This window comes from Hyaena hyaena, unplaced genomic scaffold (assembly GCF_003009895.1).
Source record: "Hyaena hyaena isolate Hyena2069 unplaced genomic scaffold, ASM300989v1 scaffold_365, whole genome shotgun sequence".
Lineage (NCBI taxonomy): Eukaryota > Metazoa > Chordata > Mammalia > Carnivora > Hyaenidae > Hyaena > Hyaena hyaena.
The window spans coordinates 1,776,279-1,795,293 of NW_024080997.1; positions in this window are offsets into that span (position 1 = coordinate 1,776,279).

The window sequence follows — 19,015 nt, forward strand, 5'->3', positions numbered from 1 at the left end:
GCCCTAAATGGCTGGCTTCTTGACTATAATTTAACAAACACTGATCTAAAACATTTTATTCCTGAGATTGAAATGCAGTTGTATAGACTGAGGGGCATAAAAATACAACAGGATTTAGTGATGTTTGACAGCATAATTTAAAGGAAATGCTCAAAAAAATATTCAGTGAGAAATGAGTCAGGGATATTTTGCAAGCATATGCCTGTAAGGCCTTTGTGTGGTTATTTCCATGAAAATATGTGTTGTCTTGGACATAAAAGGCATCATCATTGTTAGTTAAATACCTGAGTAAAAGAATTAGAACTGCTTCACTTCATTGTGTCTCATCCCAGCCAAGGGTGGCTACTTAATATTAAGCAATTTATTATTTTCTAAGGTATAGCAAGGAAGTGGTTAGCACAGGTTAGTTAAAGAAGTACCATAACTAACACAAGTGCTGATATAGTGTGGAACTCAAGTTTATAAAATGGACATTAATAGCTTAATGCATGTTTCCATAAATGATTCCCATTAGACTCATTGTGGTCTGTGCTTATTGCAATGAAGAAACTTTATGTATGTATATATATCCCTTAGTCTTATTTTGTAACCTATCTCCTGCTGTGCCAAAAGGGCCTTCAATTCAGGACTGGACTTATCACCTTTAGAGTGGTTCCAAATTGACTCCCTTAGGATGTCATTTTTTTTTTTTAACACATCATCTTTCACAGGAAACTGATGTTCTTCTACTTGAATATGATGAAATCTTTCTCCATTGGTAATGTTGTGTCATGTGACAGCTGGAAATTGTTTAGCAAGGAGAAGCTGAATTGGTGTAAATAAGATGTTCTAATTTATATACTATGGAATCCATTCTTTAAAACTATTCCATTTTCATGCTCTTGCCCAACTGGTTTTACCTCAACTTAAATAGCCAACTCATAGTATTCAAATCAGAAAGTTGAAAGACACCAACAAATTAAAACAAACAAACAAACAAAAGCAGATGGAAAAGATTATTAGGGTATAGGTAGAGATTCACTTCTCAGAAACAGTTTTTCAAGTAAATCTAGGCACATACTCTTTGAAAAACCAGTTACACAGACAAGCCCATCAATCCAGTTTTGTCAAAAAATAAATCACACACACACACACACACGGGGGGAGAGAGAGAGAGAGAGAGAGAGAGAGAGAGAGAAACAATATTAAAGTGAATATTTGTAATTTATCTCAACACTTCCTTCTGGCATTTTCACTTAATGAGCTTCCTTCCACCACTCCAGTTCACAAGCTACTACTGGACCAAAGAAGTCGGTATCATGGACCCAAACCAGTCAGCATTGCCTACAGTACCTAGATACTGTATGACCACATGGCCAGTGCTGGTCCCAGGAGAATGACTAAGGATATTTGGTGGCACCAAAGGACTTGTTCTTTTGTGTTCTTTTTATTTAGAAACCGTAAATACCCATTCATGGGAGATACTGGCTACCATTTTGTAATATAAGGAAGAGCCTATTTGAGACTAGCCAAAACAGAGGCAGTATAGAGGAAAGGGTTTTTTTTGTTTTGTTTTGTAAAATATTTTGAGCCTCTGTATTCAGGAATGCTGGAGTGAGATCTAAATGAATATTTACCAATGCAAATCCATGAACTGCTGCTCGTGCTAAAGCCAATTTGAGTTCAGTTTTCCATCAGTTGAAACAAAAAGCAGTCTAAACTAAATATACATTAAATTAGCCATACACACTCTAAGAATGAGATGGGGGATAAAATCACAAACTTAGAATTCTATTTTATACAAAGAAGGTATATGTTTGCTGCCAAGAAAAAAGGACGTTCTTCAATGCTGGATTGAATATGTAGATAGAAGCCCTCTCATTCCAAATGTGGATTATATATCCATCCATACAACTTTTCTGAAGGACCATTGACAACACCGGACTAAGCCCAGAAAAAAAATAATTTTTTGAAATTATCCCCCCAAAATACTCAGAGTGGCATATAAATCTACACAGAGAAGGATGCATATCATGGGATTAGTTACATTCACGTTAAATATACAGCAGCCAAATGCTCAAGAGTAAGGGACTGGTTAAGTAAATCATTTCACGTTACAAAAAAAAAGAAACACTGTGCATCTTAAGTTGTTGATATTGAAGAATACCTTTTAGCAAGGGAAAAGTTTTTATTTTTTTAAACATTTATTCCTTTTTTTTTTTTTTTTGACCAAGTGAGGCAGAGCATGAGTAGGGGAGGGGCAGAGAGAGAGGGAGACACAGAATCTGAAGCAGGCTCCAGGCTCAGAGCTGTCAGCACAGAGCCTGCTGCAGGGCTTGAACTCACAAACAATGAGATCATGACCTCAGCCACCCAGGAGTCCCAAGGGAAAATGTTTTTATAACACAGATCATTAAAATCTAAAAAAACAATCACCAAAATATAAATGAAAGGACAATAGAATTAACATTTACTTTTCTGTTTTCTTCCTTTTGCTCTACTTTTTCTATGGAGTAGGCTTCAAAAAATACATGTTAAAATTTTAATTTTGGATTTTGCTTGTTTGCTTATTTTCCAACGTTTAAGCTAATAACTGGAGTATCTCTTTGTAAAATGAACTGAGGTGTGAAAATACTTCATCAAATATTGAAGTATTCCAAACTGTGTGCACCTAGATTCTCCCAGTCCATGGAGGGAGATCACAGCAACTAATGTTGTTGACTATTAGTCCCAAAACACCTGGATAGAGAGCTTTACAATAAAAATTGGCTCTGTTTAGACATTTACTGCTCCAGGTAAATTTCTGTTTATCCCATTTTTTGTTTCATTCCTTTTCCTTCCCATAGCATTCCAAGACCCAAAAATGAAAGAAAAGAAAAAAAAAGCTCTATATTACAAGATTTGTCTTTCGGAATGAATAAAATTGCAGGTTTTTCCACAGTGATCTTAACCAAGAACTCATCACGTATATCTTGTAGAGGCTTAAAAGACTTTCCTCACCCTGTGATTCAAAGTTTACCCTGCCTTCAACTGCTAAGCTTTCCTCCCTGCTTATTTTTTTATAGGATTTTTAAAAATGTTTTATTTATTTCTAGGAGAGAGAGAGAGAGAGACAGCATGAGCAGGGGAGGGTCAGAGAGAGAGGGAGATACAGACTCTGAAATAGGCTCCAGGCTCTGCAGCTGTCAGCAAACAGCCCGAAGCGGGGCTTGAACCCACGAACCGCGAGATCATGACCTAAGTGAAAGTCGGACGCTTAACCGACTAAGCCACCCAGGCGCCCCCCTCCCTGCTTATTTTTTGTTGCTGTTGTTATTGTTGAGAGATATTTTTTATTACTTTTTTTTTTTTTTTAGAGAGAGTAAGAGCACAAGAGGGAGAGGGACAGATAGAGGGAGACACAGAATCTTAAGTAAGCTCCAGGCTCTGAGCTGTCAGTGCAGATCCTTATGTGGGGCTCGAACCCAGGAACCTTGATATTATGACTTGAGCCGCAGTTGGACACTAAACCAACTGAGCCACCCAGGTGCCCCAATTGTTGAGGGATATTAAGGCCATTCATAGTTAAGATGAATTTTTGTACTTTATTTCTCTACACAAATCTTCCCTGGTCCATTATCCACCCTACAAATTGTAACTATATACTCATTCATCTTTCACCCTCTCTCCTCTCTCCTTTCCTCATTCCTAAGGCACCGGCTTCTTGGGTAGGACACTTCCATAACTCATCTGTGAACAAATCTTTTGCTTTGATCTTTAATCTTCAGATAGGAAATTATTAACTGATATGATTTCCTAATCTAAGCCTGAAGCAAATTGATCATTTTATCCTTTTTGGAGAAGGAAAAACAGAACAAGCAAGGGTTAGAATCCCTCAGAAATGTATTATTCTTTTGATTTTGAGTTTAATTTAGTAATTATTAATACCTACTATATATTCTGGGTACAAACACGCAAATTCCAGTAAGCGCAAAGATTTCCCCCTTTAACAACACTGTGATGTTCATCAAAATACTACAGACACAATATGGCCCAGGGTGAGAGCTCAAATCTTTGTACATGCATGGCTGACTGATCGAATGACAAGGTCCCTGTCCTTACTGCACTTACACAGTACTGTTACCAACCTTTTCTATGCCTACACATAGTTCATGTGTGTAACACCCACCTTCCATTCTTGGTCTTAGTGCAAGAAAAACAAATATTCTCAATGTAATGTATTAAGGCTCCAGAAATAAATAGGGTGCCCTGGGAGCCTAGAAAAGGGGCACTTAAATTAGTCTGGCAATTCTGATAAAGCTTCCTGGAGGAAAATACTTGAGCTGAATCTTCCAAGTGACAAAAGGTTCATTAGTTGAAAAAAAACCTGGTGGGCACCAGAGTAAAAGCCCATTGCTACGGGAGACAGTCAAGTCATAGATCTGAATGAGGAGCTCCATACAGCTACCTAATGTGCAAGGTCCAGAGGAAGTGCAGAGGCTGCAAGCCAATGAAGCTTTCCCTAGCAAAGGGGAATACATACAAATTCACACACACACACACACACACACACACACACACACACAGTTTAGGAGGCAGGGCTGGGGAAACCTGGAGAAACCAGAGATAATCCAGAAGCATGTGCATAGTCCAGTCTCAGTGGGAAAGCAGGTCCCATGCTGCTATTACTTCTGATTCTCCAAGAGAAACTACAAACTAAATGGTTAAACTTTAAGTAAAGTTTACAAATATTTAGTTCAACTAAAAACAATTAGAATGCACTGCTCAAGCTTCAACAGCAAGGCTGCAGGCATCAGGACCAGCTGCTTGTCTCTCTGACCCCACAGCATTCTTCCAGCGATGAATTACTGACAAACTCTGTTGAGAATGTTGTCCAAGAGAATCCTTTCCAGGCTTATTTGGAAGAATTAGTCAACTGTAGAATTGAAGTTTCAATATAATATTTAGAATGATCTTGCATGTTCCTATTACAGAATTCTTAGCAATGTTCACAATGCTTAAAAAAGTGCTTCCTGTTTAAAACACTTCAAAGGATCTCAAACAGTGATGATGCTACGTAGAATCATCTATGAAACAAATAGAGTATCAGAGGGCCATCCCAAGCCTACTGAATCAGAACCTCCCAGCATGTGGACCTGAAAGTTGTCCTTAGAAAACATCCATGCACACAGCTGAAAATTACTGTATCAGACTTGGGGACATTTCCATTGTATTTGCTACTGAAATTATTTTTGTTAAGCTTCTAAGTAATGTAGTGATATTATCTCCATTTTGTAGTAAATAAAATTTTCACATATACTGAAGAAATACAGAAACTAAGGATATTAAGACTAGAATCCCTTTAGAAACAGAATGAACTTATTGACAAATATTGACACACAATTTCATAAATATTACATGATCATTACATTTTATACATGCAAATCATATATTTATAACCAAGTAGTCAGTAAAGAATAAAAATCATCTGAAATACTGATACTGTCCTCCATTCAAAAGCCAATTAAATAGCTGTAAGCATGGCTGATAATTTATAGACTTTTGCCTAGCTATAAGTGATGCATACTTTTAGTCAATATAAAAGTTTCTAGATATGCATAAATTACAGGAAAATAGATTTAAATATACTAGACCCAGTGAAATGCTGGGAATAATTATTAATAAAGTAATAAATAGTTGGCTTGTTAAATTTTTAAAAAGCTTTGAGGAAGTAATTCTTCTAGAAATTCTTTGGAACATCTCAGGGACAATTATAATCAGGTAACAATGAGTGCATTTCAAACAAATGGCATTGTTCATGCATGATTACCAAGTTACAGCAACTTTTGAAGAACCAACCTTCTCTTAAATGTTTTGCAACTTTGGTTGCCATAACAACAACATAACATTGGTTCTTTACTCCTAAAGAGAAAAACTGCTTTGCTTTTCTTTTCCCCGAAGAAAACTTTAAGTATGATAGGAGAAATGTTACACTTAGCAACACTGAGTTTGTGGCACCTGGGTGGCTCAGTTGGTAAGCGTCCAACTCTGGCTCAGGTCATAATCTTGCAGACCAAGAGTTCGAGCCCCGTATCGGGCTCTGTCCTGACAGCTTAGAGCCTGGAGCCTGCTTCAGAATCTGTGTCTCCCTCTTTCTCTCTGCCCCTCCCCCATTTATGCCTCTGTCTCTCTCTCTGTCTCAAAAGTAAATAAAATTTTTTTTTTAAAAATTAGTAATACCAAGTTGGTACAATGTAGAAAGACAGTTGGGGGAAAAATAGACTCATTAATCATGTTAATGCCTAGGGCACCTGTGTGGCTCCGTCAGTTAAATGTCCAACTTTTGGTCTTGGCTCATGTCATGATCTCAAGGTTCCTGGGTTTGAGACCTGCACTGGGCTCTGCACTAAAGGCTTGGAACCTGCTTAGGATTCTCTCTCTGCCCCTCCCCACTCATGTGCATGCACACATGCACTCTTTCTAAAAATAAATTTTAAAAAGTCATGCTAGCAATTTCTTACTCAACACATCTCCAAAGGCAAGGGAATCAAGAACAAAAATGAACTATTGGGACCTCATCAAGATTAAAAGCTTCTGCATGGCAAAGGAAACAATCCATAAAGCTAATAGGCAACTGACAGAATGGGAAAAGATAGTTGCAAATGACATATCAGATAAAGGGTTAATATCCAAAATCTATAAGGAACTCACCAAACTCCACATCCAAAAAATAAATAATCCGGTGAAGAAATGGACAGAAGGTATGAACAGACACTTCTCCAAAGAGGACATCCAGTTGGCCAACAGACACATGAAACGATGCTCAGCATCCCTCCTCATCAGGGAAATACAAATAAAAACCACACTGAGATACCATCTCATACCGGTCAGAGTGGCTAAAATGAACAAATCAGGAGACTGTAGATGCTGGCGAGGATGTGGAGACAGGGCATCCTCCTACACTGTGGGTGGAAATGTAAACTGATGCAGCCCCTCTGGAAAACAGTGTGGAGGTTCCTCAAAAGATTAACAATAGAACTCCCCTATGACCCAGCAATAGCACTGCTAAGAATTTACCCAAGGGATACAGGAGTGCTGGTGCATAGGGGCACATGTACCCCAATGTTCACAGCAGCACATTCAGCAATAGCCAAATCATGGAAAGAGCCTAAATATCCATCAGCTGACGAATGGATCAAGAAGATGTGGTTTATGTATACAATGAATACTACATGGCAATGAGAAAGAATGAAGTTTGGCCATGTGTAGCAATGTGGATGGAACTTGAGGGTGTTATGCTGAGTGAAATAAGTCAGGCAGAGGAGGACAGATACCATATGTTTTCACTCATATGTGGAATGGGAGAAACTTAACAGAGAACCATGGGGGAGGGGAAGGGGAAAAGGTTTTTAAGGAGACGGAGGGAGGCAAACCATAAGAGACTCTTAAATACTGAGAACAAACTGAGGGTTGATGGGGGTGGAGGAGAGGGGGAAAGGGATGATGCGCATCAAGGAGGGCACTTGTTGGGATGAGCACTGGGTGTCATACGGAAACCAACTTGACAATAAGCTATTTTAAAAAAGTCATGCTAATTCCCATTCCCCTTTCCTCTTCAGGTACTTCAACATGTTTTGCCAATATTGCACTGTATTTGGAACTTGCAAAGCTATTTTGCTTACTAGGAACCCTATATTTTTAACATTATGAACTTAAATCCAATTAATTGTGCCGAATTTTACTTAGGAAAGAGGTGAATGTAAAAACAGAACTAGAAAAGCTATAATTAAATAAGGACAAAAGGAATATTGGAATAGATATTATGATGCACACCTATGTTCCTTTATGAGAACGTCTCTATCAGTCCATCTTGAAAAGGTTACTCCTTGTAATGAATTCTACCACCTGTATTCAAATTCTCATTAATATTAGTTTCCTTGATGCAAGTACCACAAAAAGAGTTTGTCATGTATGTTTTTTATGGGATAATGACTACTACTGAATGATGACCTAAAGTAAGGTATACTGGGCACTCTGGTATTCCCCTTCCAGGCCAGCATACCACTGAGAGTTCCCTTGAAGCTAACCAGGCTCCCAAATCACCTTCCAGTGCATCCGAGAAAACACCACCACCACCATACACCAAGTTATTTTTGACTCTTCCATTTTCCCACCTCTGACATGTAATTCATTGACAAATCTTGCAAAGCCTATTTCAAGTTATTGTATTTCTTCCACTCATTCCACCAGAATCCTTGTCCATGCCATACCACCTCACTGACTTCTGAAATGACCTTCCTATATTCATTCTTAATCGTCTACAACCCATTATCTACATGGCTATTAGAATAATTTTCTTAAGTGAGATAGTGTCATTCCCTGGTTTTAAACTTTTCAATGACTTTACATTAATTTGAAAATAAAATACAAAACCTTTAAGGTTAGCATCATCAAGAGAAAAGGCAAGGATACACCTGATTCTTCCAGTACCCAGAAAGATATGCCAGGCCAAAGAACAACACTAAGTATGTAGTTTCAGTCTATTTTATAATGGATAAACCTTGTTTCCTCTCTTCCTTTTACCAAGTCAGGCATTAGAGAAACATTATTAATGAAGGTCCTCATCGTGCTTGGATGCCAGAGCATCTGGATTTGAAAGGTGAAGTGTTATAGGAATTACAATTGTTCATGGACTTCAGCTGACATGGAGACCCTGGGGCCCAGGTGGAGAAAGACACCTGATTTCCCCCAGGGGGGGAAATAGGGCTGGCCATAGCTATTTTGTCCAAATCTAGGCAATTCAGATTGAACATCCAGGTCATTTCCAGAGGATCCTGCCTTTTTTTTTTTTTTTTTAAATCATCTGAATACTCTCCTTCTCTTATGATTTCATTTTCTTCAAATCATTTATCAAAATCAGTCATATTTATTTTAAAAACAATTAAAAAGCATTTATTCATGGCTACTATATGTCAGTATTCTAGGTATTTGTTTACTTATTAATATCTGTTTCTCACAAAAGGTCAACTCCATGGGCAGGGAGCTGTTCTGTCTTGTTCAAAGATTTATCCTCAAAACAGGCACTATATAAACATTTGTTAAATGAACTAGTGAATGAATTACTAATTGTTAACAGGTGTTTAAGCCTAAAACATTTTATTTCAATTTATCAGTTAACATTAATTTTAAAAAATGTTTTAGTTCTAATCTCAACCCATGTCCTTCCAGTGATGCATTTCTGCCTTCTTAGTTATAAAGTATTCTTAACATCTATCATCCAAAATGGCTTACTTTTGAGAGTCAAAGAGAAGCTATTAAAAGTATGTCAGGACACATTAGAACTAAACAGATATTTTTCCAAGTAAGACATCCAAATAGCCAACAGGTACATGAAAAGATGCTCAACATAACTAATCATTAAGGGAAATACAAATCAAAACTGCAATGAGATATTCACCTCACACCTATTCGAACAGCTATCATCAAGAAAACAGGAGATAACAAGTTGGCTGGATGAGGAGAAAAGGAACCCTCCTATGCTGTTGGTGACATTGTATATTGGTTCAGCCACTATGGAAAACAGTATGGAGTTTCCTCAAAAAACTAAAAATAGAACTGCCCTATTATCCAGTAATCATACTTCTGGGTATATTTCTAAAGAAAATGAAAACAGAATATTGGCAATATATCTGTACTCCCATGTCCATTGCAGCTTTGTTCACAATGTCAACATACTGAGACAACATAAGGGTCTGTCAATATATAAATGAAAAGAGAAGAGGTGGCAAGTATTTACACAGTGGAATATTACTCAGCCACAAAAAAGATGGAAATCCAGCCATTTGTGACAACATGGATGGAGCCTGAGGACATTATGCAAAGTGAGGTAAGTTAGCGAAACACAAATACTGTATATCACTTTGATGTGAAATCTAAAAAAGCTGAACTCAGAAACAGAAAGTAGAATAGTGATTACTATTCTAGTGATTACTATTCAAGGGTTGGCACGTGAGGGAATTGGTGAGATGTTTAGGGGATAAACTTGAAACTAGTAGACAACTAAGTTCTGGGGATTTAACACACAGCAGAGTGATTATAGTCACCAATACTGTATTATCAACTTCAAAGTTACTAAGAAATTAGATATTAATTATTCTCATCTCAAAAAAAAAATTACGTGATAGAGGTGTTAGCTAACACTATGACAATGGTCATATTGCAATATATATTTAAGTTTATTTTAAAAAATTTAATGTTTATTTATTTTTCAGATACATAGAGAGACAGAGCATGACCAGGGGAGGGGCAGAGAGAGAGAGGCAGAACAGAATCCAAAGCAGCACATCTGTCAGCACAGAGCCTGATGGGGGGCTTGATCCCACAAACTGTGAGATCATGACCTGAGCCAAAGCCAAATGTTTAACTGATTAAGCCACCCAGACACCTCTAAAAAGATACCACTTTTATGTTAGAAACATCATTTGTTAGTTTTTTCAATTAGCAGGCTGAAAATAGGAAATTTCAAGTCAATACGAAGTGATGTGAGATTAGAATAGTCTTGAATAAATTAATGGAATAAGAATTTGGTGTCAGGCAAGTGAAATTAATGTTTGAAAGACTTTTAAGTATGATACTTCTGACTCAAATATCAATTATTATTCCTAAGATTTTGAAATCCTAGGTATAAGTTGCAATTTGTAGGAAATCAAAAATGTCTCAATGTGGGTATTTTCAAAATATTAGTTAAGCCATTTGTAAGGAAAAGTCTTCTATAGATTAAAAATTATACTATGGTATCGATTATAATGTTATCCATTTATATTTTAATCTTCACTAGTTTTTACTTTTTTGTTTCAAAATTACTTTTAAAAATATCATTGATTTTCATTTCCGCATGCAAAGAGCTTAGAAGTTGCCACTTCATTCTAACAAGTAAAAAGATGAACAAAGTAGCTGTGGGCATTGGGGGGGGGGGTCAGTGTGGAGAATCCTCAAAAATTTTAAAATAGAATTACTCTGAGACCTAGCAATAGCATTACTAGGAATGTAACCAAAGGATACAGGAGTGTTGACTGATAGGGGCACATGTACCCCAATGTTTATAGCAGTTCTATCCACAATGGCCAAATTATCGAAAGAGTCCAAATGTCTATCCATTGATGAACGGATAAAGATGTGGTATATATACATAATGGAATTCTACTCAACAATGAAAAACAATGAAATTTTGCCATTTGCAACAATATGGATGGAACTGGAGGATATTATGCTAAGAGAAGTCTGTCAGAGCAAGACAGATAACATGTTTTCGTGTGGAATTTGAGAAACTTAACAGAAGACATGGGGGAAAGGAAGTAAAAAATAGTTACAGAGAGAGATGCAAACTGTAAGAGACTTAATTTACAGAGAACAAACTGAGGGTTGATGGGGGTGGTGAGGAATGGGCGATAGGCATTGAGGAGGGCAGTTGTTAGAATGAGCACTGGGTATTGTATATAAAGTGATGAAACACAGGAATCTACCCCCAAAGCCAAGAGTACACTGTATACACTGTATGTTAGCTAACTTGACAATAAATTATATAAAAAAACATAATAATAAATTAAATAAATAAAATAATTAGCTGAAATTAAAGAAATAAAAACCTGGAAAGTCAACTGTTCTCAAGTTGTGAAGGGAAGGGAGGACACAAGGCAAATGGCTACTCCCAAGACTGGAAAGACACACGTGAATTCAGGGAGTCATAACTTAACTTACCGGAGCAGAGACTCAAGAGCTGACACCTCCGTAGGAATGAGTGCCAGAGTAGGAAGACCTGAAATGCATTTGAGAAATTGCTGATAGCTCAGCGTGGGCAAGTATAGGAGTTAAAAACTCCAGGGAAACCCAGTCATAGAGGGGGGCCCCCACTATATTATGAGATTTACCTCCAAAAGCTGGTCTTGGTCCCACATTAAATCTGGAGAAAAAAAATTGTCTCCTGCTTCAAGCATGGAGAGGAGAAAAGCGGCCATTTTGAAATATACCAGAGCAAAGCTGTTCTTTATAAAGGCTGCCCTCAGGGGAAACTAATAAACCAGGGCCTAACCTGCTGGGGCATTATCAGAGCCTAACTGATCTAGGGGTAGGGAAATCCCTAATCCAACCCAGCTTTAGCCTTCCACAAGGGAGAAGGGAAATATCCAACTCCAGCAACACTAGCTATATGTTCCCACAGAAAGGGAGAGATAAAGAACAGAGAAAACACTTAAATTAATAATCCAGAGGCATAGGCTCACTGAAAGATGGAGATCTACCCACAAGACTAAACGACACTTCCCCTTGCCCCACACTGCACCACCATATTACTAGAGGCCTATTTACAGCTCTTCCTTTTACTGGGCACATCATGCATGGCTATCAAGGAAAAATTACAAGTCATGCCAAAAGCAAAAACCACAATTTTTTATTTTATTTTATTTTATTTTTAATGTTTTATTTATTTTTAATTTTAATTTTTTTCTTTTTTAATATTTTATTTTCATGTTGGTTTCCATATCACACCCAGTGCTCATCCCCACAAGTGCCCTCCTCCATGCCAATCACCCCTCTTCCCTTCCCCCCCATACCCATCAGTCTTCAGTTTGTTCTCAACATTCTAGAGTCTCTCATGGAAAAACCACAATTTTAAAAGAAAGAGCAAGCATCAGAACCAGACATGGCAGAGATGTTGGAATTATCATACTGTGTGAAACAACTATATTTACTATGCCAAGGGCTCTAATAGATAAATTAGACTGCATGCCAGAACTGATGGGGAATGTAAGCAGAAATACTAAAAATCTAACAAGAAACCAGAAAGAAATATTTGAGATAAAAAAATACTGTAACAGAAATGAAGAATGCTTTTGATGGGCTCATTAGTAGATTGGATCATGCTGACAAAAAAAATAATCTCTGGGCTTGAGGACATATCAGTAGATGCCTGGAAAATCAAAAAGCAAAGAGAGTAAAATCTAAAACAAAAACAAAATAAAACCAGAGTATCCAAGAACTGTGGAATAGTTACAAAAGGTGTAAAATATGCTTAATACGAAAATTAGATGGTGAAGAAAGAGAAAAGAAGAAATATTTGCAACAAAATGGTGGAGAATTTTCCTTTCCCCCAATTAATTTCAGACACCATATCACATATCCAGAGAACACCTAGCAGGATAAATGCAAAAAAAAAAAAAAAAAAAAAAAGCCCAAAGTAATCAAAACAAACAAAAAACTCCTAGACACACATTGTCAAAATACAGAAAACTGAAGATATAGAAAAATTCCTGAAAGAAACTGGGGGAAAAACACCTTGTCTATAGAGGGACAAAGATAACAGTCACATTCAGCTTCTCAGAAACCATGCAAGCTAGAAAATTGGAGTGCAATATTTCAAGTGTTAAGAGAAAAAGACCACCAACCTACAATGCAACACCCTGCAAAATTACCCTTCAAAAATGACTCTCAAGCTATGAAAAGACATTAATGAAACTTAAATGTATTTACTAAGTGAAGGAAATGAATCTGAAAAGTCTACATACTGATTGTAATTATATGACATTCTGGAATAGACAGTAAAAAGATCAGTGGTGGCCAGGGGTTGGGGAGGGGGAAGGAATCAACAGGCAGAATATTGAGGATTTTTAGGACAGTGAAAATACTCTGTATAATATCCTACTAATGGATACCTGTCATTATACATTTGTCCAAACACACAGAATGTACAAAACCAAGAGTGAACTGTAACGTAAACTGTGGACTTTGGGTGGTTATGATGTGTCCATGTAGATTCATCAGTGGTAACAAATGCATCCCTCTTGTGAGGAATGATAATGGAGGCTGTGCATGAGTGTGGACAGAGGATATATCTGTACATTACCCTCAATCTTTTTTAAAGCTGGTTTATTTATTTTTGAGAGAGAGAGAGAGGGGAGAAGAGAGGGAGAGAGAGAATCCCACGCAAGCTCTAAGCTGTCAGCTCAGAGCCTACCTCAGGACTCAATCTCATGAACCATGAGATTATGGTTATTATCTCATTATCATGAGATAATGACCTGAGCTGAAACCAAGAGTCAGATACTTAAGCGACTGAACCACCCAATGACCTATGTACCTTCTCCACAATTTTGCTATGAAACAAAAACTGCTATAAATAATCCTTATAAAAAATGACATATTTTAATTGTAAATTATAGAAAAAATATATAATTTTATATAAAAATTTTTATATTTTATATACATATAAATTATATATTTTTTATATTTTTTATATAAAATTGTAAATTATAGAAAAAAATAGAAAAACCCTGCTCAACCGAACTATGACCAGGTGAAGTAATGATTAATAAAATTGAATTTTATTCAATGTGGTACATTTTATATGTGTAGATAGATGATTTGATAATAATACTATGTTATTTTTAAAATAAAAATATCAATTTTAATTTTGATGACACTTAACAGAATTTGGAAACTGAAGCAGAACTGATGGAATTTCCAAACTCTAGATAAAAATTTAGCATCACTCCATCTCTCTCTCTGCCCCTCCCCTCCCCTCCTCTCCCACCCCCTCCTCACTCGCATTCTTTCTCTTTCTCAAATATAAATAAATATTTAAAAAATTTTTAAAGCAATTTAGCATTGCTGGTGGTAAAATATCTCACATGATGTAGGGTTGACAAAAAAACAAAAAACAAAACAACAACAAAAAACCAAAAAACCCCTTTCAAACATGCTCCCATGGTTTCCTTTCCTGATTCAAATTGCTAAGAACTAGGAATTACCAATCTTAATAATGCAGCCTTCATGACCTGTATATAGGAAAATATTTTGGAGGAGTGGTAAGGGAAAATTCATAACATAAATTTAATTAATTTTCAGGTTGACTAAAGAGCTATTTTCCAGAGCATAATTTCCTCCCAAATTATGTAAGCCATACTGTTATATATATTATCTAAGTTAATAATATGAATTGTCTGTAATTTCTGCATTTTTAACTCTTTGTTTTATATTTAAAAGAATGCAAAACTCACCATCCTTTCTCTTCTGTTAATTTAACTGTTTCTCAGTTCTGAACTTAAAAATCCATCTCTTGGGACAGGATTTCATTACGTAGTTTTTTATCTTTTCTTTTGCTTGACCTTGCTTTTGTTTTCTCCGTAAAGTTCATTATCTACGGCATTATCTCCATGAATCTTAATCTCTATTTCCTTTATAGTTGGATAATAACTTGGTTGAGTATACATTTTTGAACCATGCTTTCTTTATTGCACAGTTTTGTAACTATTGCTTTACTATCTTTGGGCATTGACAGATGCCTTTCTTCTTTTATCCCAGTATCTCTGATCAAGCATCTTCAGTTGGTTTGATTATTTTTTCTGTGTTAAAAATCTTTTATTTGGCTACTGAGATATAATTGGCCTACAACATTATGTTGGCTTTAGGTATACAACATAGTGATTTGATATTTGTATACATTGCAAAATGGTCATCTGTCATCTTACAAAGTTTATACAATATTATTGACTATCTTCTCTATGCTTTATTCCCTGACTTATTTATTTTGTAGCTGGAAATATGTATTTTTTTAGTTTTTATTTTAATTCTAGTTAGTTAACAAACAGCGTTATACTAGTTTCAGGTGTGCAATATGGTGATTCAGCACTTCCATACATTACCCAGTACTCATCACAAGTGCAGTCCTTAATCCTCATCACCTGTTTAACCTATCCCCCATCTCCCTCCCCCAGTAACCATCAATTTGTTCTCTATAATTAAGAATCTGTTTCTTGATTCCTCTCTCTGTTATTTTTCCCTTTGCTTTCTCATTTTATTTTCTTCATATGAGAAAAATCATATGGTATTTATCTTTCTCTGACTTATTTCTCTTAACATCATAGTCTCTAGCTCCATCCATGTCATTGCAAATCGCAAGATTTCATTCTTTTTTATGGCTAAATAATATTCCTGTGTGTGTGTGTGTGTGTGTGTGTGTATGACATCTTTATCATTCATCAGTTGATGGATGCTTGGGCTGTTTCCATAATTTGGCTACTGTAGATAATGCTGCTGTAAACATAGGGGTTCACGTATCCCTTGAATTAGTATTTTTGTTTTCTTTGTATAAATACCTAGTAATGCAACCACTGGATCACAGAGTAGCTCTATTTTTAACTTCCTGAGGAATTTCCATACTGTTTCTCAGGTACCTGCATCAGTTTGCATTCCCACCAACAGTGCAAGAGGTTCCCCTTTCTCCACATCCTCGCCAACACAGTTGGTTAGGTACTTAACACCAAGTAATTTCTTTCCTTTTTTTTTTTAAGAAGGGCTCATGAGTTGTATCTTCTCTGATTATTTTTTGGTTGTTGCTGTTTTTATTTATGAAATGTTTTCCCATTGCCCAAATGTGATAACCTGTTTGTATGCAATAATTTTTTTTATGTTTACTTATTTATTTTGTTTTTTAAAAATTTTTTTCAATGTTTTATTTATTTCTGAGAGAAAGAGAGCATGAGTAGGGGAGGGTCAGAGAGAGAGGGAGATACAGAATCTGAAATAGGCTCCATGCTCTGAGCTAGCTGTCAGCACGGAGCCTGACACGGGGCCCGAGCCCATGAACCGTGAGATCATGACCTGAGCCAAAGTCGGATACTTAACCGACTGAGCCACCCAGGCTCCCCTACTTATTTATTTTGAGAGAGAGAGGGACAGAGAAACCCAGTTAGTCTCCACACTGTTAGTGCAGAGCCCAACATAGGGCTCAATCTCAGGAACCATCAAATCATGACCTGAGCCAAAATCAACTCAGACACTTAACCGACTAAGCCACCCAGGCACCCTTGTATGCAATCTTTAGTTACACTCTTTCCCATTAAATGTTGCTAATGTTTGTGCCTTTGTCTTATGGTAGCTTCTGGCACTAGATTAGGTTTAGCAGAAGTCTTGAACCGTCTGACATTTTACCATTTTTTAAATTTATACACACACGCACACACACACACACATACATACACAAACACACATACACACACAATTTTTTTTTGACTAAAGAATTCTTTATTTAAGTTAAAACTTCATCAGGATTTTTTTAGTGTAGATTGCTACAGAAAATTGTCATAGACTATAATACATCCTTTAGATCTGCAATTCAATTCTTCCTTATTTTGCTTGATTATATTTTGAAGTCCTTCTTTTTGCCCTTGTTGATGTCCCTACTTTAAGAGACACTAATTTAGGGAAACTGGCATAAGTCTGCCTCTTCACTCTTAGTTCAAATTTCTCCAGAATGGAGAAATGGGATGTACAATATTAGGGAATAATCTTAGGAATATTAAAGTTATCTTTTTTTCCCTCAACACTGATAAACCTATTTCAGTGTTCTCTTTTCCAGCATAACCAGTCTATTTATTTGTCCATTCTCAATATATGAATTTACAAATGGTGTATGATCTTATTAAGTGTGTAAAATAGTATATGGCCATAGTGTACCATATTACCAGAAATACAGGGGTACCTGGGTGGCTCAGTCAGTTAAGCATCCAACTTTGGCTCAGGTCATGATCTTGTAGTCATGAGATGGAGCCCTGCGTCGGGCTCTGTGCTGACAGCTCAGAGTCTGGAGCCTGCTTCAGATCCTGTGTCTCCTTCTCTCTCTGCTCCTCCCCCCACTCACACTCTGTCTCTCTCTCAAAAATAAACATTAAAAATGTTGTAAACAATATTACCAGAAATACAAAAATTGATGAACAGAGACAGAAATATACATACGTGATATCATTTGATATGTTTTATTTGCAATGAACTGTTCCTACTTAAAAGTAAAGAATGGAATCTGGCCATGTGTAGTAACACGGATGGGACTTGAGGGTGTTATGATGAGCGAAATAAGTCAGGCAGAGAAGGACAGATACCACATGTCTGCACACAGAGGAGGATTAGGAGGAACTTAACTGAGGACCATGGGGGAGAAGAAGGGGAAAAATAGTTGGGAAGAGGGAGGGAGGCAAACCATGAGAGACTCTTGAATGCCCAATGCCGAGAACAAACTGAAGGCTGATGGGGGTGGGAGGGAGGGGTGATGGGAATGGAGGAGAGCACTTGTGGGGATGAGCACTGGGTGTTATGTGGAAACCAACTTGACAAGAAACTATTTAAAAAAAATAATATCTGTTCTTCCTAAAAGAAAGAAAGAAAGAAAGAAAGAAAGAAAGAAAGAAAGAAAGAAAGAAAGAAAGAAAGAAAGAAAGAAAGAAAGAAATGCACTTCCACCCCTCCAAGTTTCTTTACCCAGATCCTTAAAAGTCTAAGAATACTTTACAGTTCTTGCTTGTTCTATGCACTCCGATTCATGTGACATAACAGTAATTTCATGCAATAGAAAAAAATGAGCTTTGGAATCCCTTGGCATCTTCAGTGATGTTGGTGACCATTGCAGGGTAGAGAGAGAGCAATAAACCTCTGGAAGCAGAAACACTAATACACACAGGCACCTCACTTACTTGGTTCTCATTCGAATATCTCAAATGACTTAATTCTGTTTTATTTAAAATTGCCTTAATTGATTTTCAGATTTCAAGTGTTGTCACTGGGATGTATTTTTATTTTACTGCTTTGTCTCTGCCTTATTGTTTTGCTCATAGCTAGCCCATTGAGATCTCCTGATACAAGGTATTTTCTTCTTAGCCATATTTTATTGAAATGTCAACTAGTAGTAGAGTTTTCCCTTCCTTAGATTTTTGAAACTCAGAGCGATTTGGGCTTTTACATGATACTTTAATAATGTTGCCAATCCCCTGATAAGTTGTTCACATCAGCTATTTAGCCCCAATACCTAAAGCTTGGGAATCACAATGATTCTCTTCACGTTTTGCTTCTGCCTTCCAAGAGTTATGAATATTAAGTTGTACTCGCCCCAAAGCAAAAGTGTATTCACCAAGATATTTGCTGAGATCAGGAGTCTCTGGGTCTCATTTAAAAACAATAGCATTAATAAGAAAGCACCACAAAATGTATGACATTTGAAAGGTAAGAGAAACAA